Below are 15,119 nucleotides of genomic sequence, written 5' to 3' on the forward strand. Positions count from 1 at the left end.
ACTGAAATAATCTTCCATGGTTTTTTTCTAACTGTTTAGGTATTAATCCTAAAGTTCTGGCTTCAGTTGAATATCTATATACTAATAAAACTCCCATTATCATTACTGCGTGAAATGATGCACCTTAGAGCAACATGTTTTGAATCTAGGTACCTCAAATGGGTTAATGTACCAAATGCATCCAAATTCTGGGACCCATGATCCAAGAAGGAATGAAATTTGGAAAAGTTGGGGCTGCTTCAGGCTGCTGCTATGGCTGAGCTGGTGCCACAGTCACATGAAGGCCATTTTAAACATTCCATGACAGTTTCCCTGCCAGTTTTGCAATCCTTTACTCTCTCCCCCATCTAGCAGCAAAAAAGGAAGTGATTCATCATGTGGCATTTAAAGAAGCAACAACTTTAAGGTGCATGAAGAAAGGCCTGGATTGATTGATTGATTGATTAAATTTGAATATTGCCCATCTCACTATCCAGAGGGACTCTGGGAAGCTTTATTGCTTTATGTGTACTTCTGTGGCCCATATAGATGCACATACAGTATATCTATATCCCATTTTTTGTTCAGGAACTCAGGGTATATACATAGTGCTCCATTCTCCTATATTACCTCTCAACAGCCCTGTGAAATAGGTTGGACTGAAAGTGAGCTGCTGTAGTTGCAGATGGAGTGGAAACTGAATCTCTCTGGTGTCAGTCAAATTAGCCACTAAGCCAAACAAGCACATTTACTGAGAGAAAACCTGGAAGGAACATAAAAAATCCTGGAGCCACTTGCCTTTATACTCTCCATATTACATCTTGAGGGCTGATTTTTAAGCAAGGCCATGTTTAAGTGGACATAGAACATAGAATAACAGGATTCTTCTGCAGCTGCTTGCCACCGTTCACGCGCGTCACCCCCTGGCCTCCATTTCACCGGCAGAGGCCTTCAGAAAAGGCCTAGTAAAATATCAGAAAAGGAAGGGTCTAATTACTTACTGGTGTTTTATGGAAAGCTCAGATTTAATCTTAAATTTAAATAGCATTAAAAAGACTGTGTCATGCCTAGTTCTCTCAAATTTCCAGGACTACAAATTTTTCAAAGTGTAATTCTCATCACAAAAACCCATCTTAAAGAATCCCACATCTCAGGCACCTGAAACTGAAAGTTACTTTGAACTGTATAAAAAACCAGCCAGGAATCTCAAGGTTGAAAATTAGGCTGGGAAGCCAGAAAAACATCCTAAAAGAAAGCGGTGCCAAATCTGTTCCATTTTGTTGGACATACCCAGTGGTAGGATTCAGCCAGTTCATACCAGTTCGATAGAACGGGTAGCTAAATATTGCTGCATTTGGAGAACCGGCTGGCTTCCAAAAGTCCAGTCTAAGCCTCAGAGGCCTGGAGGAGGCTTCCCAGGCCTAGAACGGCCCACCGGAAGTGCATGGATACCATTTCTGGAAGTCCGTTCTAGGCCTCAGAGGCCTGGAAGAAGCCTCCCAGGCCTAGAATGGCCCAGCGGAAATGCATGGATGCCTCTTCCGGAAGTGCGTTCTAGGCCTCGGAGGCCCAGGCCTGCATCAAATAAGAGAACCAGTTGTTCAGGTATTTGAATTCCACCATTGGACGTACCATGCAGTCATCTAGGTCTGCCTCCTTGAATTATAGCTGATTCACTAACTGGTACCTTCCAGAAAAAACTGTTGTCGACTTCCCCATTTAACAAAGAGATGGCCAGTGGAAACTAGAAAGTCAGTGTTGTATAGTAGTTGCAGTCCAATCCACTTTGAGTTGGTGTGGTGAAAAGAGGAGACAGGAGAATTATGTATATCACCTAACAAAAGAGAAGGTGGAATTGCATTATATATAAAAGATCACTACATCTCTACAGAAATACACAAAACCTAGGACAGTGGTTCTCAACCTTTTTAATGCCACGACCCCAACCGGTCGTAGGTCGAGGACTAAACCGGTCGTAAGTCGAGGACTAAACCAGTCGTAAGTTGAGGACTACCCAACCGGTCGTAAGTCGAGGACTTTCCCTGCCCGGGAGCGCCGCGCATGCGTGGTTCCGCCCCCTGCGCCGGCCGAGGCGTAGCTGGCAAGTGGCAGAGACGGAGCAGGCCGACCACCAGCTGGCCCAGCCCAAGGGAGGTAAGGCACCCGCTGGAAAAGGGGGAAAAAATGGCAGACAAAAAAAATGGCGGACAGCCTTGCATGGAGACCCCCATGAAATGGTCGATCGACCCCAAATGGGGTCCCGACCCACAGGTTGAGAACCACTGACCTAGGATGAAAACCTCCTAGAATCCATGTGGATCAATATAAAAGGGGAAAAAATGACATTGCTATAGGCATATACTGCAGGCCCCGCAACCTAGCAGAAGAAATAGATGAACTCTTTGCTAATCAATTAACAAATGTATGTAGGAAACATGCCACAGTAGTAATGGGAGACTTTAATTACCCTGACATCAACTGGGAGGCAAACTCTGCAGCAAATGGAATAGATTCCTAATTAACTTAGATGACAACTTTGTCATCCAAAAGGTAGAGGCGAGAACTAGAGGAAAAACTATATTGGACCTAATTCTTATTAACAGAGAAGAAGTGATAGAGGGAGTTGAAATTGCCAGAACCTTGGGCAAGAGTGACCATGTCATACTGGAATTCAATATAATGCAAACACAAGCAATAGAACATAATCCAACCAGTGTCTTAAGCTTTAAAAGAGCTGATTTTAACAAACTGAAAGAGAGCCTAAGCAAAATGTCATGGATAAAAATCCTAAAGGGGAAAACAATTCAAGAAGCGTGGGAAACACTGAAAAATATAATCATAAAAGCCCAGTCAAATGCAATACCATTAAAAAAAAACAAGAAATCCAAGAAGAAACTAGCATGGTTATACAAAAAACTCTCTGATAAACTGAAAGACAAAAAGAATAAGTACATAAAATGGAAAGAGGGACACATAACTAAGGCAGAATATCAGCAGATAGCCCGAATCTGCAAAGATGAAGTCAGGAAAGCAAAGGCTCAGAATGAACAAAGACTGGAAACAAAAGTCAAAGATAATAAAAAGATAATATGTTTCTTTCAACATATAAATAACAAGAAAAACAACAAGGAAACTGTCGGTCTACTAAAGATGGCAAGGAAGTAACAGGCAGCACTCATTCTTTGCATCAGTTATTATCTGGGTCTTCAGAGTGGAAAAAGGAACATTACAAGGAACGGTTGCTGGAATTGGGTATGTCTAGTTTAATGAAGAGAAGAATGAGGGGGGACATGATAGCAGTGTTCCAATATCTCAGGGGTTGCCACAAAGAAGAGGGTGTCAAGCTATTCTCCAAAACACTTAAAGGCAAGACAAGAAGCAATGGATGGAAACTAACCAAAGAGAGAAGCAACCTAGAACTAAGGAGAAACTTCCTGACAGTTAGAACAATTAATCAGTGGAACAACCTGCCTCCAGAAGCTGTGAATGCTCCAACACTGGAAGTCTTTAAGAAGAGATTGGACAGCCATTTGTCTGAAATGGTATAGGGTTTCCTGCCTGAACAGAGGGTTGGACTAGCTGACCTCCAAGGTCCCTTCCATCATCATCATCATCATCATCATCATCATCATCATCATCATCATCATCATCATCATCATCATCATCATCATCATCGTCATTGTCGTTATTATTATTATTATTATTATTATTATTATTATTATTATTATTATTATTATTATTATTATTATTATTACTACTACTACTACTACTACTACTATCATTATTATTATCCCTCTCCAGAAAAATATTCCCCCCTAACAACTTTTGAAATCAGGCAATTTAGGAAAGAATTGCCCAAACCAATAGAAGATCCTATTGAAGTAGGAAAACAGGTAGAAATTTTTTTAGGACTGTTGAAAGAAAAATCATCAGGTTCAGTCCAAGCTGGGGATAAACAAAATGGAGGCTGTTTGGAAAGAAGGTTGATGTTTATTTTGTTGCCAGAAACTTCAGTGACACAGCATGTTTTGGGGGTAGCTGACAAAATAGAGCTGGGAATGGTGGGTTTTTATACCTTCTTTGGGCTTTATATTTGAGATTCTTCCTGTTCCTGTGGCTTGTACTTTGACCTGAGCTTGAGTGTGCCCTTTTGGTATTCTAATGGTAGTGGGTTAATCCTATTATATCCTAAAGGTCATATTCCTGTCCTTGGAAGTCTTTGTTTTTCTAATCCCATCAGCTCAAACCTGTAGGAAGCTGTAGGAAAAGCTTTTAGTAAAGCCTTGGGAAAAGAAGAAATTATTCAGTTAATGGTTATAAGATTTTCTAAGCATGATAATGAAGACCTTTCAGAGTATTAAAAATTAAAAGGGGATATAAAGGGAACATGTAAGATAAACAAGTAGGCAAAAGTTATTATCTGGGTCTTCAGAGTGGAAAAAGGAAGAACACAAGCTATAAAAACCCATTGCAAGAGGAAATGGCTAGCCAGGGAAAATTAACTGAATGAGAAAACAGGAAGAAACCTCTTTTTCTAAGAAGTCATAAAAAAGGGAGCCCAGAACTCAAAACTGACAACTGAGTATGTGTAATTGACTGATTGATATTAACTGACACACCTTGCATAAATTATCTCCTAATTTTAATGTACATGTGATGTATGATTTAGTATGTAGCAGGAAATATGTAGGAGGCAGTTGGAAAGAGTGTAACCTCATAGTAACTCAGCCTATGGCAAACGAGGAGGGATGTGGCGGCCGGGACAGGGTTGTATAAAGAAGGGAATATTTTGGGTTGAAACTTTGGAGAGAATCAAGCTTTGATAGCTTTTCTCCCTGCTTATTGTAATAAACAAAACAAAAGGCCTTCACTGTGTCTTGGCTGATTATTGGTCAGGCAAACTTGCCACTGGTCATGACGGAAAGTAGCCAGGAGCACATAACAGCCTTGGGGGCTCCTTCGGGATTTGCATGCATTCCATCATTGGCAGCTGGGGATGTCTGAAAAGGGGAGTGTGCACCTGGATAATTTTTCCCAGCCCTAAAGGTCGGATTGCCCCTGCTGAAACAAAGAGGAATTGGAAATTCCAAGACAAAAAGCCAGGATCCAGTGCAAACCTAAGGGAAAGTCAGCCGACTCAAGGAAGGACTTCAACTCAGCCTGACAGGTAAGATACCAGAGGGATATTTAGATACCAGAGGGATATCCATGGCAATAAGAATTTGAAGAGGAGGGATGCCTCCCTGGCCAGTGTGTCGGCCAGTAAAGAAAAAGAGAAAAGTTATTTACATTCCAGAATGAACTCCCTTAGAGACATGGGAATCCCTTATGGAGAATGTTGAAGTAGCCAGGAGCACATAACGTAAGCAAGAAAATGGTAAGAGAACACCTGTCTGATCTTGATGAACATAAATTACCAGGACCTAACGGATTACACCCCAGAGTTCTGAAGGAGCTGGCAGATGTTATCTCAGAACCACTGTACCATATCTTTAAAAAATCTTGGAGCACTGGGAAACTACCAGAGGATTGGAAAAGAGCTGATGTGGCTCCCATCTTCAAAAAAGGGGGGAAAAAACAGATCCAGGAAATTACAGACCAATCAGCTTAACATCAATACCTGGGAAGATACTGGAAAAAATAGTAAAAAAAACCAGATCTGCGAACATCTAGAAACAAACAAAGTTATAACTAGAAGCCAGCACAGGTTTGTTAAAAACAGATCATGCCAAACCACTCTTATTTCATTATTTGACAAAGTGACTAAATTAGTAGACCAGTAAAATGCTGTGGACATAGTATATTTAGACTTCAGCAAGGCATTTGATAAAATATGATAGACAGCATCACCACCAGATGGATTTGTAACTGGCTGGCAAACCATACTCAACAAGTAGTCCTTAATGATACTACATCTACATGGAGGGAAGTAAGCAGTGGGGTATCCTAAGTTCCATTTTAGGCCCAGTACTCTTCAATATCTTCATAAGCAATCTAAATGAGGAAATAGAAGGGGAACTCATCAAATTTGCAGATAACAGTAAGCTGGCAGGAATAGCCAACACCCCAGAAGACATGCGCAAGATCCTAAAAGATCTTGACAGGCTTGAACAATGGGCCTTATCCAACAAAATGAAATTTAATGTGGAGACTTCCAGTTTGCTGAGGCAGCCTATATGGACATCTGGAAGGCAAGCTCTGTCTTCTGCGTTCAGTTTCGCTTCGCTGGGGGACCCTGGAAAAGGTCGAAAGTCACCATGTAGGGGCAACCAGCAAGGAGGGGACACCCGTTGGATCGTGGGAGGGTGGTAGCTCTTCCGCTTGATCCAGGGCAGCCCTTCAAACCGGAAGACGAAAGACCGGCCATAGCAATATGGTTCGTAACTAGGTTGCAGACAGCCAAAGTCACACTCACCATCAAGCAATTTTAAGGCAGCGCGGACAAGATCTACCTCTCTTAAATCCTAACTATTTTCTTTACCTGCATAAGCTGCCTTAAATACTTTCCCACTTATGGAGAGGGAAGGGAGATTTTACCCCTCCCTCTAAAAAACAGCGGTGACTAACTATCCAGGGGAGTTTTTTTTAAAAGTTGCAAGAATGGGGAGCTTTCCCGATAGGGGTAGAGCTCCCTAGCCTTCGCATTTTTCCAGCTGTGAGGGCTGAGGTGAGCTCCCCCAGAGTCGGGGACTTCTCCGTGCTTCGGGCTCCTTCGTTCAATAGAACGAAGCCAGACGCACATCTAATCTCTGCTGCTTTAGGAAATTAACGACTGTGAGTAGAATTTAATATGCAGACAGGGCCTAACAGGAGTTTTTGAAAACTGTTTGAAATGGGACTTTAACTCTAGAATCTTCTTTGTATTTATTCTAATTTGAAGAAGAAGGAATATGGCTGCGGAAGGGTGTTTCTTCTCCTTTGACTGAAACATATGAGACTTTCGTTTTCTGGAAATATATGAGACTTTCACTTTTTGGAAACTTTCTCTTGGACTATTCTATTGTAACAGACCTAGCTACTTTGTATTGTTTGGGCAAGTATTCTTCCCCCATTGTTGTTTGAGGTTTTTATAAGACTATTAGATTTTTTTTATTTCAAGAAAATGGCCTCTAAACGTATGGGATTTTTTGTTTCTCAGAAAAGCACGATCTCCTCTGCAGCTGTTTTAATATCACAGCAACCAAAACTTGATATTCCTCCGCCTTCCCCCCCAACTTTACTGAAAGAGATACAGAATGTATTGAAAGACAATGTAAGACAGATTAGAATTGATATGAAGAAATTTTTTGAAAAGAAATTTGAAGAGAAAAATGTAGAGATGAGAAAAGATATATTGTTTGCCCTTCAAGGCTTGGCATGTTATGAAGAATGTGTTGATGGAGGGGTGGAGGAAGTAGAGGAACATGTTGAAAGTTTGAATTTAAACTGGAAATGGAGGAAAAAGTGGATTTAATTCAAAATGAGGTCGTTACAATAAGAGAAAATCCTTGAGAGAAACTGGAGGAAGAGAATGCAGCAGATTTGGCTATGGTTTTGACTTGCCAGCTTGAAGATATCATGAGAGAAATGGAAAAAAATTATAGAATTAATTTTCGGGCTGCAAGACAGGAAAACCTTCCAAGAGATGTTGTTATTTACTCTTCAAGAAAATCAATTTGTAATGGAACCATTCAAGTTTTTTATAAGCAGAAAATACCACCCAAAGTATTTAGAAGAAGAAAGGATTTTGCCTTCTTGTTTGACAAGGCACCAGGAAGGAAGGAATTTATGAAGATGAAGTGGTTGAAGGAGTTATGCTATTATCAGGTGTGACAAAATTACAAGACCAAGATGAAACTAAGCAACAAGTTAGAGAAATTGGAGAGGATCAGAAAATCTAGAGAATGACCCGTGCAGCTTATAGATGCAAGAAAGAGAGTAGTTAAAAAGTGGATGTATGAACTGAGACATTAATTTTGGAAATAAGAATTTTCTTTTATGTATAAGGTATTTTGTTTAGGGAGCAATTTATTATGTTAATAATAGAGCAGGTTATGAATTTTAGATCATTATTGTTGTTTAAATGATATAATAGTTTACTTATTATTATTTTCAATTGTTAGTATGATGTTATTATTAGTGTGTTTAATAACTGGATATGGGGTTAAAAGAGTGGTTTTTGTTTTGTTTTGTTTTTGTTTTGTTTTTTTAGTGAATTTTAGAGTATTATTGTTGCTTAAATGATTTAGTTTTATTTTTTACTTTTTAATATGATGTTATTATTATTGTGTTTAATTGAATTTTAACTGAATTTTAGAGTATTATTGTTGTTTAAATGACATAATTGTTTACTTACTTTTAATTTTAATTACTAATATGATTATTATTGTGTTTATCAATTATATATTTGTTGATAAGAGAGTCAAAGGAGGTTATAGATTTGTTATTTTAATAGTTTTTAGATAGAGTTAAAGGAGGTTATAGATTTGTTATTTTTATAGTTGTTTAAAATTATTTAGAGTATGATTATTTTATTATTATTCCTGTGATTGGCTCTGGGAAGTGGGGGAGGAGGGAGGGGGTGGAAGGGTGGGTTTTGAGGGGGGGATTTATATTGTAAAATGTTACAAAATTTTCAATTAAAAAAAAAAAAGTTGCAAGAATAACCTGATCCTAATTGGATTCTTATTTCTTAAAGTTTGTGGATTAAAAGACTTTCTACTCTTACTGAAGATCTGGGTTTTTACTTATAAAAAAGAAGAAAAACTGAAAGATTATAAAAACTTTGGACTTAAAGGAAAAATTTAAATATAGGGGCGACATCCTGTGGCTAAACCTGATATTACAACCTGTTATTGTTTAAAAGAGACTTGGCTGGCAGCCTAGTGCAGGGGTCTGCAACCTTAAACACTCAAGAAGCCACTTGGACTCATTTCCCAGAGAAAAGAAAACACTGGGAGCCGCAAAAGTTGTGCATGCACATGTGCGTACGCGAGGGGGAGGAGCTTGACTGAAGAGTTTAATTAAAAAGAAATAGAGGCTGCTGTGCATGAGTTCTCTCTCTCTTTCTCTCTCTTTCCTCTCCCTATCTCTTTCTCTCTTTCCTCTCTCTTTCTCCCTCTCTCTTTTTCTCTCTCCCTCTCTCTCTCTTTCTCTCTCTTTCTCTCTCTTTTTTTCTCTCTCCCTCTCTCTCCTCTCCCTCTCCCTTTCTTTCTCTCTCCCTCTCTCCCTCTCTTTCTCTCTCTTTCTCTTTCTCTCTCTCCCTCTCTCTTTCTCCCTTTCTCTCCCTTCTTTCTCTCTTTCCTCCCCCCTTCTCTCTCTCCTCTCCCTCTCCCTCTTTCTCTCCCTCTTTCCTCTCCCTCTTTCTCTATCTCTTTTTTCTCTCCCCTTTCTCTCTTTCTCTCTCTCTTTCTCTCTCTCCCTCTCTCTCTCCTCTCCCTCTCTCTTTCTCTCTCTCTCTCTTTCTCTCTCTCTCTTTCCTCTCTCTCTCTCTCTCTCTCTTTCCCTCCCTCTCTCTTTCTCTCCCCCTCTCTCTCTTTCTCTCTCTCCCATCTCTCCCTCTCTCCGATCTTCTGCTCACCTGGCAAGCTGGCTTCAAGCTATTCTCCAACAGGCTGGCTCTCTCCTGCCCTTCCTGCTTCCTGCAGAGACGCAGCCAAGGAAGGAGCCCCGCCCAATAAGCTTGTCAGCTCGTCAGAGAACAGAGTAAGGCCACTCTCTTTTTTACACACACACACACACACACAGAGAGAGAGAGAGAGAGAGAGAGAGAGAGAGAAGGGAAACACAAGTGCCTCTCTCTGTCTCTCTCTCTCTCTCTGTGCAAATGGCAGAGGAGGCTGGGAGCCGCAGGAGAAGGCTCAAAGAACCGCATGCGGCTATGGAGCCGCAGGTTGCCGATCTGTGGCCTAGACAATAGATAAGACTTATAACCTTGAGACACTTATCAGCAGTGAAGCCCAGCTGTGTTCCATACTCACTGAATTTTTTTTTATTCTCTGATTGCAAAGCCTTTAATCTAACACATTACTAAGAGAATATGGAGGAAGATCAGGAACAGATTCTCTTTATGCTGAAAGCGATTTACCAAACTATTCTTACAGCTACTGAAGAAATAAGAGGTTACAGAATAGAACGGGATGTCAGCCCAGATACACGAACTCAGATTTTGATTACAACTGAAAAATCAACTACATGGAATATAACAGAAAAAGTGGACCAATTAAATACCATGACTGAGGATTCAATTGATCAACAAGTACAGTCAATAGAAAACCCAGAAAAGGGACTGACAAAATGGAAAAGGGAAAAGATTTTCTACATAAATCAGAAGAAACCTGAGGATCAAGAAGAACAACAGATTGAAGAGAAGATAAACAGTTTAAGACAACTACATCAATATGGAAAAATAGAGAGAGAATTTGTTAGTCCTTTCAAAAAAATGGCGATCGGATGGTTTTTTCTACGTCAAACAACATACATAATAACACAGGGAGATTTATTTGATGACTCAAAAGCACGGACATGGAAGACAATTTGGCAAAGAAAGAAAGCTAGAAGAAAATTGGGGTTTTGACTTACTAGTGAGAATTAAAACAGAATATTCTCAAAATAGACAAGATGTGTACCTTGAATATTAGAAATTGTTATGAGTTGAGTTAAAGGATACTTTGGTTATTTAGGACTTGGAAATATAAACATTAATAGTTAAATTTGAATATTGAATATAAAGGCAATTAAAATATACATAAACTAGAAATGTATTGATGAATGTAACAAATATGTTTTTTATAATAATAATAAAAAAATATTAGCTTAAATATAAGATAGTAGATATTGAGAGAAAAAAGAGGAAGTATTAAATGTTGAAATAAGAGAAATTTTGGTTATTAAATTTAAGATATTTGGAAATTACCAGAAAATAAGAATATTATATTGTATTATTGAGCAGCTGATGTAAGATCCAGGGATGAATTGTGATAAAGGGAATTGGGGTTATTTAAAATTTGGAAACTTATTAAACGTTAAATTTAAATATTTATGGGAAACTAAAAATTGGGAAAAACTTACCAGGACATTGATTGTCTAAAAAGATTGAATGTTAAAATGACTAAGATATGTATAAGCTAAAAATTATTGATAAATGTAAGAAAGCTATCTGTATTAAATTGATATAATAAGAATTGTATTAATTCAAATGTGAGACAGTAAATACCAAGGGAAAAAGAGAGGAAATATTTAATGTAATGGTAGATAAGATAACCTTTATTGTCATTTTTTTTTACTGTGGGCACAACGGCACACATCAAAAATGAAATTTAGTTGCCCGCTCTCAAAGTGAAACACATACATGACACACACCTAAACATACTATATACAACATATGTATAGACCCACACCCCTACATATACATAACAAATAAATATTAAATACTGTCCATCTTGAATATATAAAGGAAGGAAGAAACTTGAGAGTTCACAAGGTTAATGCTGTATGGAATGAAACTATGGCTGAATCTGGATGTTCTGCTACGGATACCACGAAGCCTCCTCCCAGAAGGTAACAAGGAAAACAGGTTGTGAAGAAGATGTGTAGTGTCCCAGATAATCTTACGGACCCTGCTCAAGCAACGCTTCTGTGCTATGTCCTGGATGGGAGAGAGGGAACTGCCAATGATCTTTTCGGCCATTCTCACCACTCTCTGCACCGCCTTCTTGTCTGAAGCAGTGATGATAGTCTGTGATTTGTACTAAATAAATTTGTACGTTATTGAATTATGAACCAACCCAACCGCCACGCTGCTTTTCAAATATGTAAATGTAAAACTGGAAAATCAATAAATTTTTAAAAAATTAATGTGGAGAAAAGTAAGGTTTTACACCTGGGCAAAAAAAACCAGATTAGGCAAAACCTGGCTCAAAAGCAGTTATCATGAGAGGGACCTTGAAATCCTAATGGACGATCACTTAAACATGAGTCAGCAGTGTGTGGCAGCAGCCAAAAAAGCTAATACAAACTTTGCTTGTATAAACAGAGGCATAGAATCAAAATTACGTAAAGTAGTAGTACCACTTTATAAAGCCTTAGTAAGGCCGCATTTGGAATACTGCATCAAGTTTTGGTAATCACATTACAAAAAATATGTTGAAACTTTGGAAAAAGTGCAAAGAACAGCAACTAGAATGATTAAAGGCCTTGAGACTAAAACATATGAAGAACGGTTGCAGGATTTGGGTATAGCCAGTCTAGAAAAAAAAAAAGGACTAAAGGGGACATGATAGCAGTATTCCAATATTTGAGAGGCTGCCACAAGGAGGAGGGGATCAATTTATTTTCCAAAGCACCAGAAGGCAAGACAAGGAACAATGGATGGAAACTAATCAAGGAGAGAAGCAACCTGGAATTAAGGAGAAATTTCCTAACAGTGAGGACAATTAATCAGTGGAACAGCTTGCCATCAGACATTGTGGGTGCTTCATCACTGGAGGTTTTTAAGAAGAGACTGGATAGTCACTTGTCTGAAATGGTATAGGGCAGTGATGGCGAACCTTTTAGAGACCCAGTGCCCAAACTGCAACCCAAAACCCACTTATTTATCATGGGGTGCCGGGTGGGCGTGGCCGCGGTGGTCATGACAGACTGGGTGGGTGGGGCCAGGGGAGTGGGGGCCAGTCCGTCGCCATCTCCGGGGCATGGCCCGTGTGCCCACAGAGAGGGCTCTGAGTGCCGCCTCTGGCATGCGTGCCATAGGTTCGCCACCACTGGTATAGGGTCTCCTGCTTGAGCAAGGGCCTGGACTAGAAGACCTCCAAGGTCCCTTCCAACTCTATTCTGATTGATTGATTGATTGATTGATTGTATATATGGTCTTTTAAAGTGACAATTTTGATGCTTTTATAGGTAGTCCTCACAACCACAACGAAGCCCAAAATGTCTGTTGCTAAGCAATTCAGTGAAATTTTAAGTTAGTAACATGGTTGTTAAGTGAATTTAGCTTCTCCATTGATTTTGCTTGTCAGAAGGTTGCAAATGGTGATCACTTGACCCTGGGACCCTGCAACCATCATAAATACATGCCACTTTGCAGGCATCTGAATTTTGATCATTTGACTATGGGGATATTGTAATGGTTGTAAGTGTGAAAAGTGGTATATCACTATTTTCAGTGCTGTTGTAATTTTGAACAGTCACTAAACAAATTATTGTAAGTTGAGGATTACTTGTATTTTGAAGTTTGCAATGTGGCACAAACAAAAAAGTTTATGCTCCCTAAGTATAAGAGATTTCATGAAGTGTGTATGAACACTTTTTCATTTACTCTGTGTCTGTTAGTTATTACCAAGATTGGGAGATATGATTTAAATCTAAACAAAAAATCAGTATGCACATAATTATATGCCATGTCACTAAGGATATTTTGATAAAACGTCTAGAAAGAACAATACAGTAATCAGTTATGAAGTGCATAAGCTTTATTTCTAGATTATTTGGATATTACTAGTGTTATGTATTAAGCAATTCAAAGGGTCTATTATAAAGAAACGGTTAACTGATTGCTTTATTTGAATGATAGACTGTCTGTCTGTATAACTTTAAGCCTGTTGTTTTAGGCGGGAATACTTTAAACCAGGGGTGTCCAAACTTTTTTCAAAGAGGGCCAGATTGGATGAAGTGAAGGTGCTGGAGGGCCGAACATTTTTCCGAACATTCTTTGAACCATTACAATTAAATGCAAATGAATTATTTTATGCCTCTTTCCTCTCCCTCTCTTTCCTCTTTCTCTCTCTCTCTCTTTCCTTTCCCTTTCCTCTCCCTCCTCTCTCTTTCTCTTTCCTCTCCCCCTCTTTCTCTTTCCTCTCTCTTTCTCTTTCCTTTCTCTCTTTCTCTTTCCTCTAACTTTCTTTCTTTCCTCTCTCTTTCTCCTTTCTTTCCTCTTTTCTTCTCTTTCCTCTTTCCTTCCTTTCTCTTTCCTCTCTCTTTCCTTTATTTCTCTTTCCTCTTTCTCTTCTCTTTCCTCTTTCTTTCCTCTCTCTTTTCTCAATCTTTTTTCTTTCCTCTTTTTCTCTTTCCTCTCCCCCTCGCTTTCTTTCTCTCTTTCCTTTCTCTTTCCTCTCCTTTCTCTCCCTCTTTCCTCTTTTTCTCTTTCCTCTCTCTTTCCTCTCTCTCTTTTCTTTCTCTTTCCTCTTTCTCTCTCTTTCTCTTCTTTCTTTCCTCTCCCTTTCCTCTCTTCTCTTTCTCTTTCCTTTCTCTCTTTCTCTTTCCTTTCTCTCTTTCTCAATCTTTTTTCTCTTTTCTCTTTTTCTCTTTCCTCTCCNTTTTTCTCTTTTTCTCTCTTTTCTCTTTTTCTTTTTTTCCTCTTTCTCTTCTCTTCCTCTCTTTCCTCTAACTTTCTCTCTCTCTTTCCCCTCTTTCTCTTTCCACTTTTTCTCTTTCCCTCTCTCCTCTCTTTCTCTTCTCTTTCTTTCCTCTTTCTCTCTCTCCCTCTCCCTCCAGGTTAGGAGAGAGAGAGAGAGAGAGAGAGAGAATGAAAGGCAGATGGCGCCAAACGGGCGGGGAGAGCAGGACGGAAGGTAGAAGCTCCCGGCCGCACCCCCATCGCTTCTTCAGCCGAACAAGCAGGGAGGGGCAGGGAGGGGGAGCAGAACGGGAGGCAGCGGCTCCAGTGGCGGCGGCCCCATTGCATCCTCAGCCAAACGAGCAGGGAGGGGGAGCAGGACGGGAGGCAGCGGCTCTGGTGGCAGCCACTGCAGCATCGTCGGGGTCCCCGTTGCTGCCCCTGGCCCGGCCGCCGCCCCCGCCGCATCCTCAGCCACTTCGCCGTCTTAAGAGGAGGGTGCCAAGGCCGGGTGCACCATGGGCGGCCGCGCCAGCAACGGGGAGTGCCGACGAGGGGGGGTCCCGATCGCCGCCAGCCCCACCGCCCTCGCATCCCAAGGTCTCCTTCTCCTGCAGCGAGGGCAGCAGCGGCGGCTCCCTGAAAGTGCCCTAGGAAGGTGCCACCGATGGGGCCGAGGTGGGGCCGGGCGGCAGACAGCCCTGCGGCAGCCAGGCGAGCTTCATGCCTGACTGCCGTCCGGCCCGGGCTGGGGAGACATGTGGCCGGTTCGGCTTCCCGGGGAGCGATGCTCCCGCTGGCCGCCGCACCAGCCAGGACTACCGCC

This window comes from Protobothrops mucrosquamatus, unplaced genomic scaffold (genome assembly GCF_001527695.2).
Source record: "Protobothrops mucrosquamatus isolate PMUCROS unplaced genomic scaffold, P.Mucros_1.0 scaffold_226, whole genome shotgun sequence".
In the NCBI taxonomy this organism is placed as follows: domain Eukaryota; kingdom Metazoa; phylum Chordata; class Lepidosauria; order Squamata; family Viperidae; genus Protobothrops; species Protobothrops mucrosquamatus.